At 45.6% G+C, this 11,316-nt stretch overlaps 1 protein-coding gene across 1 annotated transcript in view; it reads right to left on the bottom strand.

Moving 5' to 3' along the window:
- The window catches only part of CACNA2D4 (calcium voltage-gated channel auxiliary subunit alpha2delta 4), a 116,313-nt gene that overhangs the window by 49,862 nt on the left and 55,135 nt on the right, over nucleotides 1-11,316 (bottom strand). The gene's annotated exons all lie outside the window — the stretch shown is intronic.

The following is an 11,316-nucleotide window of genomic DNA, read 5'->3' as shown; positions in this document are numbered from 1 at the left end:
CCCATTCACTCTTCCCCTATCCCCTGCAGAAGCAAACACCACAGGGACACGGCCAGCCAAAGGAGAAAGCCCCTCAATTCCCACAGATATATTCTTGTCTGTACACACTTTTTGGAGTGAACATGCACAGACACACAGTACATCAGTGTAAGTCAGGGTGAGGCTCTAGAGCTAAACACACAGTAGGTGAAGGTGAGACCCTAGATCTAGAAACACACACACAGAATGCTCCAGGGACACAGCCAGACAAGGGTGATTGTATAACAAGGATAAGATACTGTGGCAATCAGCTCATTACATAAAAGTAGAAAGGGCCAAATTAATCCCTAGTGTAAGAATGCAGGAGCCAATGGAGTTATATTCAGGTCAAATTTGATTCCAAAAGCTTTTTTTTTTTTTTTTAATTAGAACATAATGTAACAAATAGGGAGCTATGGGTTCCTACATCTCCAGCTTCCTGACCCTCTTGAGCAAGGTTATTTGGAAATGGATGGAAATTGCTATCTAATCCTATTGCACCCCCAAGTACACAAGCTTCACTACCCCTAGAGCTAAAAGAGTCTCTCCACCAGCTGTTCCCTGGCTAGGTCTATCACACACAGCTAAGAAGTTTAAATTCCCCACTTGGCCACTTTCAGTGCTAAGCATACACAACTCATCACATTCCCTTGCTTTAAGAACAAGCTCATCCTGACGCATGTGGAACCACGCAGGATGTTAAACCCCATCACGAGCAAACCCTTGTGCCACCCTGCTCTCACTGTTGTACTCTGTCACCCTGCTGGGCTCAGGCTGATCTTCAGAGAGAAACTGGGAGCAGAACCCAGCTACTCTTAATCTGCTCACAGCTGAGGCATCTGTTCTGCTAAAAACGTATGTGCTGCAGGAGAATCACCATTATTGTTTAATAGCACGGTGTCTATGACACACAGTTTAATCTCATTTTGCCAGCTAGGTAGAGGAGTGCACACAGATACTACTCAGCAGTTCATATAATACCAGAAACACAGAGCAGAAAGAAAGCAAAGCCAACACACTCATCTGATGACTCTAGGCTTTTTCAGTTCATGAACTGTCTGGGGCAGGCTGTGATTTTCTGCAATTATTTATTATAATTTGATTACTATTTGATATTGGCCAATGTATCCATCCGCCTTACACACCTACTCATGCACACATATGACACCCTATGTAATAACCATGTGGTTCTGTACATACAACAGATAAAATATATAAAATAGGATTCCTCCTCAGTATTTTGTCCATTAGCAGCCCACTGTGCTGGCTTGAAGAGCATTTGCTAGCACTGATTGGAAGCACAGGTTGGAGGGTCAGCTTCTATCCTCCAACAAGATAAATGCAAGCCCTAGCATGGGATTTCTGAGGGCCAAAAAGACTTCCCTCCAAGAATAATGGGCAATACAACAAGCATTCACCAATGAACACAGTTGAAGAATTAAATTAAACATTTCCTGCATCATTCTGGGGTGCCCTTTACATCTGTTGCAGACCTGGAAATCTGGGGATAAGGCAGCATCCTCCCAGCTCTTCTCCCTTTAGAGAAAGAGCAAAAAGCAGCCAACAAGGGCCAGATCTGTCTTTCCCACGTTCTGCTCTGCTGCAGCCAGGCAGAGGCCATGTGCAGGGCACCTGGAGACAAAGAGAAAGCAAAGCATGATGCTAATAATAACTCTGCCTTGCATGGAGCTTCTGGGCCAGGACAGCAACGTGCTGCTCAATGCTTGGGGCTCCAGGCAGAGATTTGCCTCTTCACATTTGCTTTTTCTGAATCCTAACTTGGGAATAAACTTGTTTGTTAGCACAGCTGCAGAAAATCAACTCGGAAAGGGCACTGCAGGAGTGAGAAATGCAGGTATTTCATTTGAGGGAATACACACAGACCATAGCCTGAGATATTCAACCAGCTCCATGCAAAGCTCAAGGGAAATATGCACAGTAACAACAATGCTTTGCATTTCTATAGTGCTTGCCTTTGGCAGCTCTCTGGGAGCTTGCAAACATTAATGAATTCACAGAGGCAGAGATTCAGAGAATATAAAGGCCAGAAGGGACTTTAGATCATCCAGTCTGACCTTCTGCGTATCGCACGCTACTTGGAAATTGTGTGCAAAAGAACCACAAACATTATTTGGGGGTGGCAGAAAATGCCTTTCTGTGAAAGGCTGAAAGAGCTCAATCTGTTTAGCTTATGAAACAGAAATTAGAGAAACTATCCTGTAGAAAGACCAACAGTAAGTGTTTACATGCAGCTAAGTTGAATATTCCATAAAGTCATCTACCTTTGATTTGAAGAACACTCAAGAAAGGGAAAAATATTGTTTCCCTTGGTATCTTCTGACAATACCTATTTGTGTTCATTGTTAGCATTTATGCTTACTGACTAATTTGAATCTGTTTGGTTTTTCTGTCACAGGTTTTTGTTATTCTCTCCCCTAGATTAAAAAAAAAATAAACCTTCAGTAACCAGCAGCTCTCTCTGTGGAGGCACTTTAAATCAAATAATCTCTCAGTCTTCTTTTAGGTACAATAGGCAGATTGAGTTCATTAAGTCTTTCACTGAAAGCATTTTCTCACCTCTGGAACAACACTGGAGCCTACTGTCACACTGCTTCCAGCTTTTTCTCCTCCTTTTAGAAGTATTATCCTCATCCACCAGTATCTGTGCTCTATATTGTAGACACTACGTGACTTTTGCCACTTAACTCCTTCCCACCAAAAAGTGGCTCACTAGGCTGTGTGAACATTGTTCCTGCTTTAAAGATGGAGGCAAATGTAAATGTTAGGACAAAACCCTAACAAGTAATTTTGAGGGAGGAAGATTATGGGTAAGTGGTTCTGATCCAACCTTTATATTAGTATAAATTCAGTGCATTTTAAACATGAGCCTCCAGATTTATACAATTCTTGGTAAGAGAAAATCTAGCCCTTTATTTAAAAGGATTATCCCCTTCCAGCATTTTCCACTTTTTCATCCACTCACAGCCTGATATGGTTGTTTTTCTCATATCTCTCACTGGACATAAATGTCCTGGACTCCCCAGTTATTTTTTCTCTCTCCCCCTTACTTTTCTCTTCTTGTGACTGATCATCCCCTTTTCAATGAGTGCCTCTGACCAGCTGCTTCTCAGATTCTCCCTGCTCTGGTCTACTCAAATGTCACAAAACACACCAGCCCCCACATCCCCATCTGCTTTTTAAAGGTTTGTTATCATAAGCAGAGGTTTTTCTACTCACTGTTCTTTACTCTGCAAAACCCAAAGCAATCAAGAGAAACCACCACAATGTCAAAGGCTGAGAGAGGGGTTTAGGTCAGTCCTAGCTTCTGGCCTCCCAGGTGCTGTGCTGGGGCTTTCAGCTGCATTAACAAGTTTATTTTTATTCAGTCATGACTGAAATCATGGAGTGTGGGAACTACAGGGTAAGAATGCCCAGCCTTGTGCCCAAGGGGAATGCTGCAGTGAATGGGAAGTTCCCTGAGGGTTTGTTCACCTTGCTTGTGGCTGGTTTTTGTTCTGTGACATGGTGAGATCAGGGACTTCAGCTGTTCCCTGGTCAAGGGACTACAGGCTAACAGAGTCTCAGCTCTTTCTATTCAAGGCACCATCACTTTCTTACACACTTTTCAAGCTCCAGATTAAATCCATTGTTTTCATACCTCAGATTCTGGCTAAAGCTGCATTACCCTAACAGACAGAAACCCACTTCTAGTTTTGCACCCTATTTTGCTAGCCTGTCTGCACTAGATTATCTCTATACAACCATGTGCTTTAGTTTAAATGTGTCCTCCCAGGTGCATTCATTACAGCAATCCTGTCTGCTTTGTCCTTGGTTGCATGTGGTTAAACAAGCTGGGTGCTCCAGGTTGCAATGCCAGACTTCCCTTTCCTCTCATCATCTGCCCATCCTGTCTGCTCCTGTCTCAGCCCGTATTCCTTTGACCAAAACTGTAACACAGACTACAGGAAAGGTCTCACAGGGCTTTGGGTGGGAGCATCGATGTATTTTCCCACTGGGAACACCTCCCTAAGCACTGGAACAGCATTTGCTTTGTCCCCAACTGCACTGCACTGTGATTCACCATCATGCCAACATCACCTAATACAGAAGATCCCAACACTTTTTCCCTGAGCTTTCTCAGGATATGTTTACCACTAAGGCTATCCAGCTGCCTTTCAGCATGGTTCTCAGGACAGGTCTTGGCAGATAACAATGGTTCCACAAATTTAATGTGGGCATCAGGGAGCAATGCAGCTTATATTGATGATCCACACTGAGGATCTTCACTGAGATTTGGCAAAACTGGCTCAACAGTTCCCAGAAGACAAGGACTGCCTCCAGTCCTGCTTGCTGTGCTCCCTGCCAGATCTCTCAGAGTTCCCAGCTTACAGAAGATTTCTATTATTAGCTGTCAAGCGTATGACCTTGTCTGTCGTACTACTGAAATTCATTCTGTTTCTGGTACTCCTGCCAAGGTCAAATGAGGCTTCCTCTACATATCCTGGTCCTTCCATGTACTAGCAATGCCTTCTAGTGTCGAATCACCAGGATACTCCTTCCCTCTCCCCAGCTGTCTGAGTCAGGGTCTCAGGGTAATAGCAGCAAAGGCCAATCCCATGGGTGACCATGGGGAGTGTAACAAGGAACACTTTGCTAGACTTTGATAGGTGATCTTGCTGCTGTCTTCTCAGATTGATTTCTCCCTCCCTGTTACTTACAACTCCTCCTCCCTTGATCTTTTCCAGTCTAACTAATTGTTTCTTATGTGGCATGTATCAATGCTTTACTGAAATACAGAGATGAGACCTTTGAAATTTCTTTTGCCTTCCAGGAAAACAATAATTTGAAACAAGGATGTTGGCTTGGCCTGGTGTTATCCAGAACTGATAAACTCATATTGCTTGATTCCCTTTCCCCCTGCTTGGTAATAATTATACTTTCCTTGAAGATCTCCTCTAAAGTGCTACACATTGCAGAGGTCACACTTAAAAGTCTGAGCCTGATAAACTTATTTCTTATCCTTCTTTAATCTTAACTGCTCAATTTTCACTTTTGCAGACTGCATGGAGTCACCACTGTGTGCAGAGCTGAAAAAAGCAATTTGCTGTGTGTGTTTCCACATGCCAGCTCTCCCAGGGCCAGAAAGCACCCAGGCCCAGCACTGTGAGTGCACTAATCAGCTTGAGCTGCTTATTCACAGCACTCAGCTTGTTTCTTTCCCCAAGGATGATATTTCTGTCCTTATCAATAACTTGGGCACTGAGTCTTCTTTGGTTTTTGCTCAGACTATAGACTCCTTGATCCCAACTTCACTCTTATTGACCAGATGTGACCCTACTTTCTTTTTTTTTTTAATTCCCCAAATAGCTGAAGAATATTAAGCCATTTGTTTTAACCTTCTTTGCAAGGTCTAGCTCAGCTTGATGTGTAAGCAATCCTCACTTTATCCCTACAATTCTGACCTCCAAGGGAGGACAGGGCAGGGCAGGGCTAGGCAAGGCAGCCTTCTTTGCTGTCTGCCTTTTTTTCATTCCACAGAATCTCTCTGCAGAGGCAGCTTAAGCAGCTGCTTGCTGTCACAGACAGATGGAGAGCAAGAGAATCAGGATCCTCACAGAAATGGGGGCTTCACACTGTCCCCAAAAGCTGAACTGCTCCCCCCCCACACTCCAGACTTTGCTCTGCTGCCGGTGAAAGCAGTGCCATGAGTCAACAGCAGAACACCCTCCACACATTGGGCAGCAGAGTGTAGAGGTGCCATATAACCAGAATTATCTGTGATCCTGGGAGAGGGGTTTCTGTGTCCCAGCGAGAGAAAGGAAGAAAAGGAAAAGGTCTTTTGAAGGGAAAGGGATGGCAGTCAGAGTCCCATTACAAAGCCTTATGATAGGGAGATTTGTGCCTTAGGTGACAGGTAGGGCAGGAGAAAAAGAATTCAGGATGAGTTTGGTGGCTAAAACAATGTATCTTAGGAGGAGGCTGGAGCTGTACTCAGATCTGCTAAGTTTCCATGATTCTCACCCTGCAAAACTTGTCTGCTTCTGCCTTGGCTGAATTTAAGCTAAACCATCATACAAGACATTTCCTATAACCTTCTCTGCTGTGACATTTACCTTCTTCATCCTCATATCTACAGACTGCTCCTTTTTGGCATCTTCTCAGGTGGCTTTGCTCCTTGCTGAACTGTAGGTGCTGGCAGAGCTCAGGACATCAGATATACCTGTGCTGAGGCTACAGACAACAGCAATTTGTGCACTTTGCATAAAAGACATGGGGCACTAGGGGGACAGGTGTGAGCAGGGTAATGAACTGGCCTTGCATTGACACAGATTTAGGTGGTGTCAAGGGTGCAGTGCCACTTGCTTGTCATCCTGTGGATCTTCACACAGCTTCAAATGAAGGTCCTGCACCATTCATTACCCTCACTTTGTCAGTCCCCCAAATACTCAGTGCTTATTCACAGCCCCTGCACACTGGGTAAAACTCCATGGCCACAGGGATCAACCCTGCACCTACCTGGAAAACACCACAGGCAGGAGGAAGTGCAAATTGCTCGGTGGTTCTGAGTGTCTGTGCACATCTCCAGCGAGATGGGAGCCAGGGATCTCACAGCACGCTGCAGAGCAGCTCTTTAGGTATGCAGATACACACATGCATGCACAAACCACCTCACACATCCTTTATCTACACGTGCAGTGCACTCCCACGAGCACCCCTGGGTGGGGATACAGGGCCCTGCTGATGCTGGGCAGGCAGGAGTTAATGGAAGAGAGGCTGGGAAGGAAATTAAAAGCAAAAAAAAAGTTGAAAGCCCAGCACATGATTCTTCTCCTATCACATCTGTGAATCCTGGAGCGCAAGAGTAATTGTCTGCAATGAGTCAGACCAAAAGGCACAAGGTAATGGTTGCTATGGCAACCTGTGCACTGCTCTAATTCGGCTCGGAATTAAAATTATATCAAATAATTTGCAAGCAAAGGCAACATGGCAAAGGCGCTGGGTGCCAATCTAAAAAATCCAGCAATATGCAAGTCTCTCCTGAGTCACTGTCAAGGGCTCTTTTCACTCCAAGAGTGACAGCCATGGCAATCAGTGGAGCTGTAGAGGCAGCAGTGATGGATAACCTTAGGCAAGAAGATTTCTGCTACACACGGGCAAGAATGGGGTCCTGGGCTGGAGCTCCAGCCTGGAACAGGCTCTGGGGCTGAGGATATCCTGGGACAGATGTCTCACCAGACCCTAAATGGGAAAACTCATTGCTCACAATTTTTTGTTGGGATCCCACTGAGAAAATTCCCTGAAAGGCTGGTGAGGGCAGGCCCTGGGCACAGGAACCTACCCTCAGGGTCTGTGCTGGGTGAAGCACTGCCTGCATGGGCTGAGGAAGGCAGGGCTCACACCCTTAGAGCTTTTTCCCTGGTAAGTGATGCAGTATAAAAAGTCAGGCACTCAGCAGAGACTACAAAGAAATATTTACTCTACAGAATTTGCTAGTGTCTTCAGTTTTTCCCCAGAAAAGGACTCCTCCCAAGGCAACAGACAATGTTTGCACACACAGGGGGGAGGCATGGTCCCCATGCTGAAGATCTTACAGCCTATGCAGACAGCACAAACACCATGGAAGAAAAGGAAATTGCTAAAGTCTAGCCAGGGTAAGCAGAATGCTATGAAAGATGCCGCATATTACTATTTTCAGTATTCTTTTGAGGTCAAAATAGACTTATTTGTCCCTCTTGTCCCCAGTTACTGTCTGTGCATGGAGACATCTAGCTGGAGTTCTGCAGGCAGATGTTGCTCTCTCTCCTGTTCACTGAGCTGGCTGGAGGATAATCAGCTCTGAAAAGGGAACCATGTGGCTCCAGCACTGATGCCAAACCTTGATGAAAGGCAAAGTTTGTAAGACCAGAGCCAGCACAAAATAACGCAACCACCTCACTTGTGTCTGGCTCATGGAACAGCTTGTGTGTGCCCCAGAAACACCCCAAAAAGCAGCCTGGGTGCTTACAGGTGCTCCCCAAGGCTCAGTGGGTAAGCAGAATGCAATGGGTGGCAGGCAGGCAGGCAGATGGGGGGATGAAGAGTGCAAGAGATGATGGTTTTGGCACACTAACACGTCACAGGGACACTGACATTGGATTAGTGTCTCAACCCTTAGGCCAGTCAAGAGTGTACCCACTGATAACAGCCTCCAGACAGATGTCCTGAGAGGTGGAGAGGGCACAGCTGCTGGTAGCACTAAAATCAGCAGTATTTCTGCCCTAGGAGTGTCCCTAACACTTTTCATGACTCACTTCCAGGGCATGGCTCTGATTTTGTCGGATCAAATGGATGCGTGAGAAACTGCTCGGGCTTTGGGGATTGCCAGAAGGGGCTGGCGTCAGGCAGAGACCAGACACAGCAGGTGATGGGCTAAAAATGAGTTGTCTTCCTTCTTTTTATCCATCATAAACGTATGCCAGGGGGACCCTGATTTCCATAAAGGCACCTGGTGATGCCTCAGGGACTCACAGAAGTCTCTGCACTGAGATAAGTTTGGCACAACCTTCGGCACGAAAAGAGGGACAGCATTCCTTCTGAATACTGCAGTACACATTCAAGAGATCAGCTATGCTCATATTTCATATGGGTATCTTAATGCTGCTTTCTGAACCAGCCCAGTGAAATAATTTTAATTCTCCAGTTTATATGCAGCTCTTTCCATGGAAAAGGTGCTTACGCTATTAGAGCTTATTTCCATGTATTTTAACAGCTTCTACTGATGCTACTGTCACTTTCCAGAAAGAAGGTTGAAATGTTTTATCCATCCAAACAACAAAAGTGTAGGAATATGGAACTGTGTGCAGATTAGCTTGAAAAGATGCCAAGCCACCTGCCCCTCCTTTTCCTGCTTGCTGGTAGCAGACAGCAGGTAGCCAAAATTGGAGACTAAGCTGGCCAGGAATTGCTCTTCAAATTAAGAGCTTCCATCAGACTGACAGAGGATGGATTTTTAAGCAGAGGTAAAATGGCAAAATTACTCCCCATTACCTACTTTTCAGACTGATAGGTTTCAAGTTCTTTTGAAAAAAAAAAAAAACAAGTTTTTTTTAAATCTGCTCTTGCTGCGAGTACAGAGCTTTTCTGAAAATACTGGTCTTGATAACGCAGTGTCCCAAAATTCTGTCTTTAAAACAGAGACAACATTTCTCTTCTCTGCCCCTTGCTTGAGCTTACCTAGAGCTCTCCCCAAATACATCTGCATAAATTGCTGGTGTCATGGGATAATGATTTCACTGTGGTCCAATAACTGCTGGTAAGAGCAGCTACTTCTAATATCAACAGACAAGTGCTGTGTAAAATAAACCCGCATCTCCCAAGTGTCCATTTGGATTATTTTTCTTGGGCACCATGTGCATGCCCCGTTGTCTGTTTGCCATCCCTGCCAAGTGACAGCCACGCACCTGACCCTACCTGTCCCTGCTGGGACTGGCAGCCAGCTGACAGCCCCAGAAGCTGAACAGCCAGACGGTCAGGCAATGAAAGAGACGTCATCCACAGCCCAAAGTGACAGCTGAACTCCCGCACAGATTCCAGCAGTTTCACTCAGGCTTTAAATCACAAAAAGCTTCTGTCAGGAACTCCATGTGATTTCTGCCTTGCAGCCTGAGGACCAGGAAGCCCCAGGCTACTGACTCAGGGGAGGGAGCAGATGACAGTGCTATCTGGGGCAGGACATGGCTTGGGGAGAATGCCATCCCCATTCCTTATTTCTCATTTCCAATGGAGTTAGTGTGCGTGAAAGTTACTGGACTGTCATCCCAGGAGAACAGCTGCCTTCTAATTAATTATAATTAATCATCCAGGCATTACTTAATGTTTGCATAGTGCTTTGAAGTGCCAAAGCACAATATAGCAGGTAGATAATATTCATTCCAAGAAACAGGTACGGTCAAGCCAGGGTTGCCTGTGTGGCTTCCCACCAAAGAGACCACACCAACTCAGCTCACACAGGTGTACCCTGCCTTAGCTCCTCCAAGAAATCTGTGTGTACCCTGAACCCCTTGTGCACCCCTCCCAGGCCCATGGGGGAAGGAGAGGATGGATGAAAAGGGGTGAGGATAGGGCAGGGCAAAGGACACTTCCTTTCCCTCCTCAATTTGGCCATGTCTCCACCTGGAGTGTGGAGTAGCCTCTCTAGTGGCAAGAGGAGCAGCTTAGACTCCCCCTCAAACCCATTCTGGGATTTCCCAGTGAGTTAAGACAGACTGAAATGGGAGGAATGAGGCCTTTGTGCTTCCCCCTCCATCCCTTCTCTCGGCCCTCCAGACTGCAGCTCTCTAATTCCATCTGACTGCTCCCTCACTCCCTGACAGCAGCCAGGCTTGTGTCATCTTCCTGGACATTTGATTTTCCCAGTTTGCCTTACTCTGCTCTGGCTATGGACTGCCATTCATCTGCCAGAAAAAAGGGGCCCAATGCTGCCTGTAACTGGCATTCTCCCCATGGGGCACTGGGGGTGCTCCCTCCCCATGAGCATGGCTGTAAATCCTGGAGCTTAATTTTTCACTGCATGCATAGTGAACATTTCAAAGTACTTACAAATCCCCTCAAGCACCATCAAGTCAAACAAGTGACAGCAATGATCAGTGGCAGAATGACAGGCCAGTTCATACCATTTGTTCTTTTACAGGGGCACTTAAAAAGTCTCTGTTGTTCCCCTTTTACAGAACTGTAGCTGCATTTATTCAGAAACTACAAATCTACCCAGATATTTGGTTTTCTGGGAACCAGTGCTGGGTACCAAACTTCTGCTAGTACAACTAAATTACCATGGTATCAATCCCAGTAAGGGCTGATGTCATCAGAATAACAATAACAACAATCTGCATCCCATTCTGCTTTGATTGCCTCTTGTGTGCCTCTGCACTCCCTCCCCTTCCTTCACCCATCTCCTGTACCCAGGATGGTGCTGCAGCTCTGTCCAGCATCATTTCTGCTGCAGCCCCTCACAGTCCCCTAGAACCAGAATCTAGCCATTCAGGATAATTATATTACTGTGAGGGGAAAGGAAGTGAGATTACTTACTCTCTAAGCTGACACCCTAAAGAAAAAATAGTATTTTAATGGGTAGTGTGACCACCAGTTATTGCCCTTTTTTTAAAATGACTACTAGATGAAAGATTCAGATGATGAACCTTAGTCACTACTAGAAAAGCCAATGGTAATATTGCACTTTTTCCCTCACTGAACCCCCGCACAAACATTAACTGACACCCAAGCCAGCACATGGAACCTACCTCAGCAAACCCTTGCACTCCT

Source organism: Geospiza fortis, unplaced genomic scaffold (genome assembly GCF_000277835.1).
Source record: "Geospiza fortis unplaced genomic scaffold, GeoFor_1.0 scaffold10, whole genome shotgun sequence".
In the NCBI taxonomy this organism is placed as follows: Eukaryota; Metazoa; Chordata; class Aves; order Passeriformes; family Thraupidae; genus Geospiza; species Geospiza fortis.
This window is presented reverse-complemented; position numbering and strand designations above follow the sequence as displayed.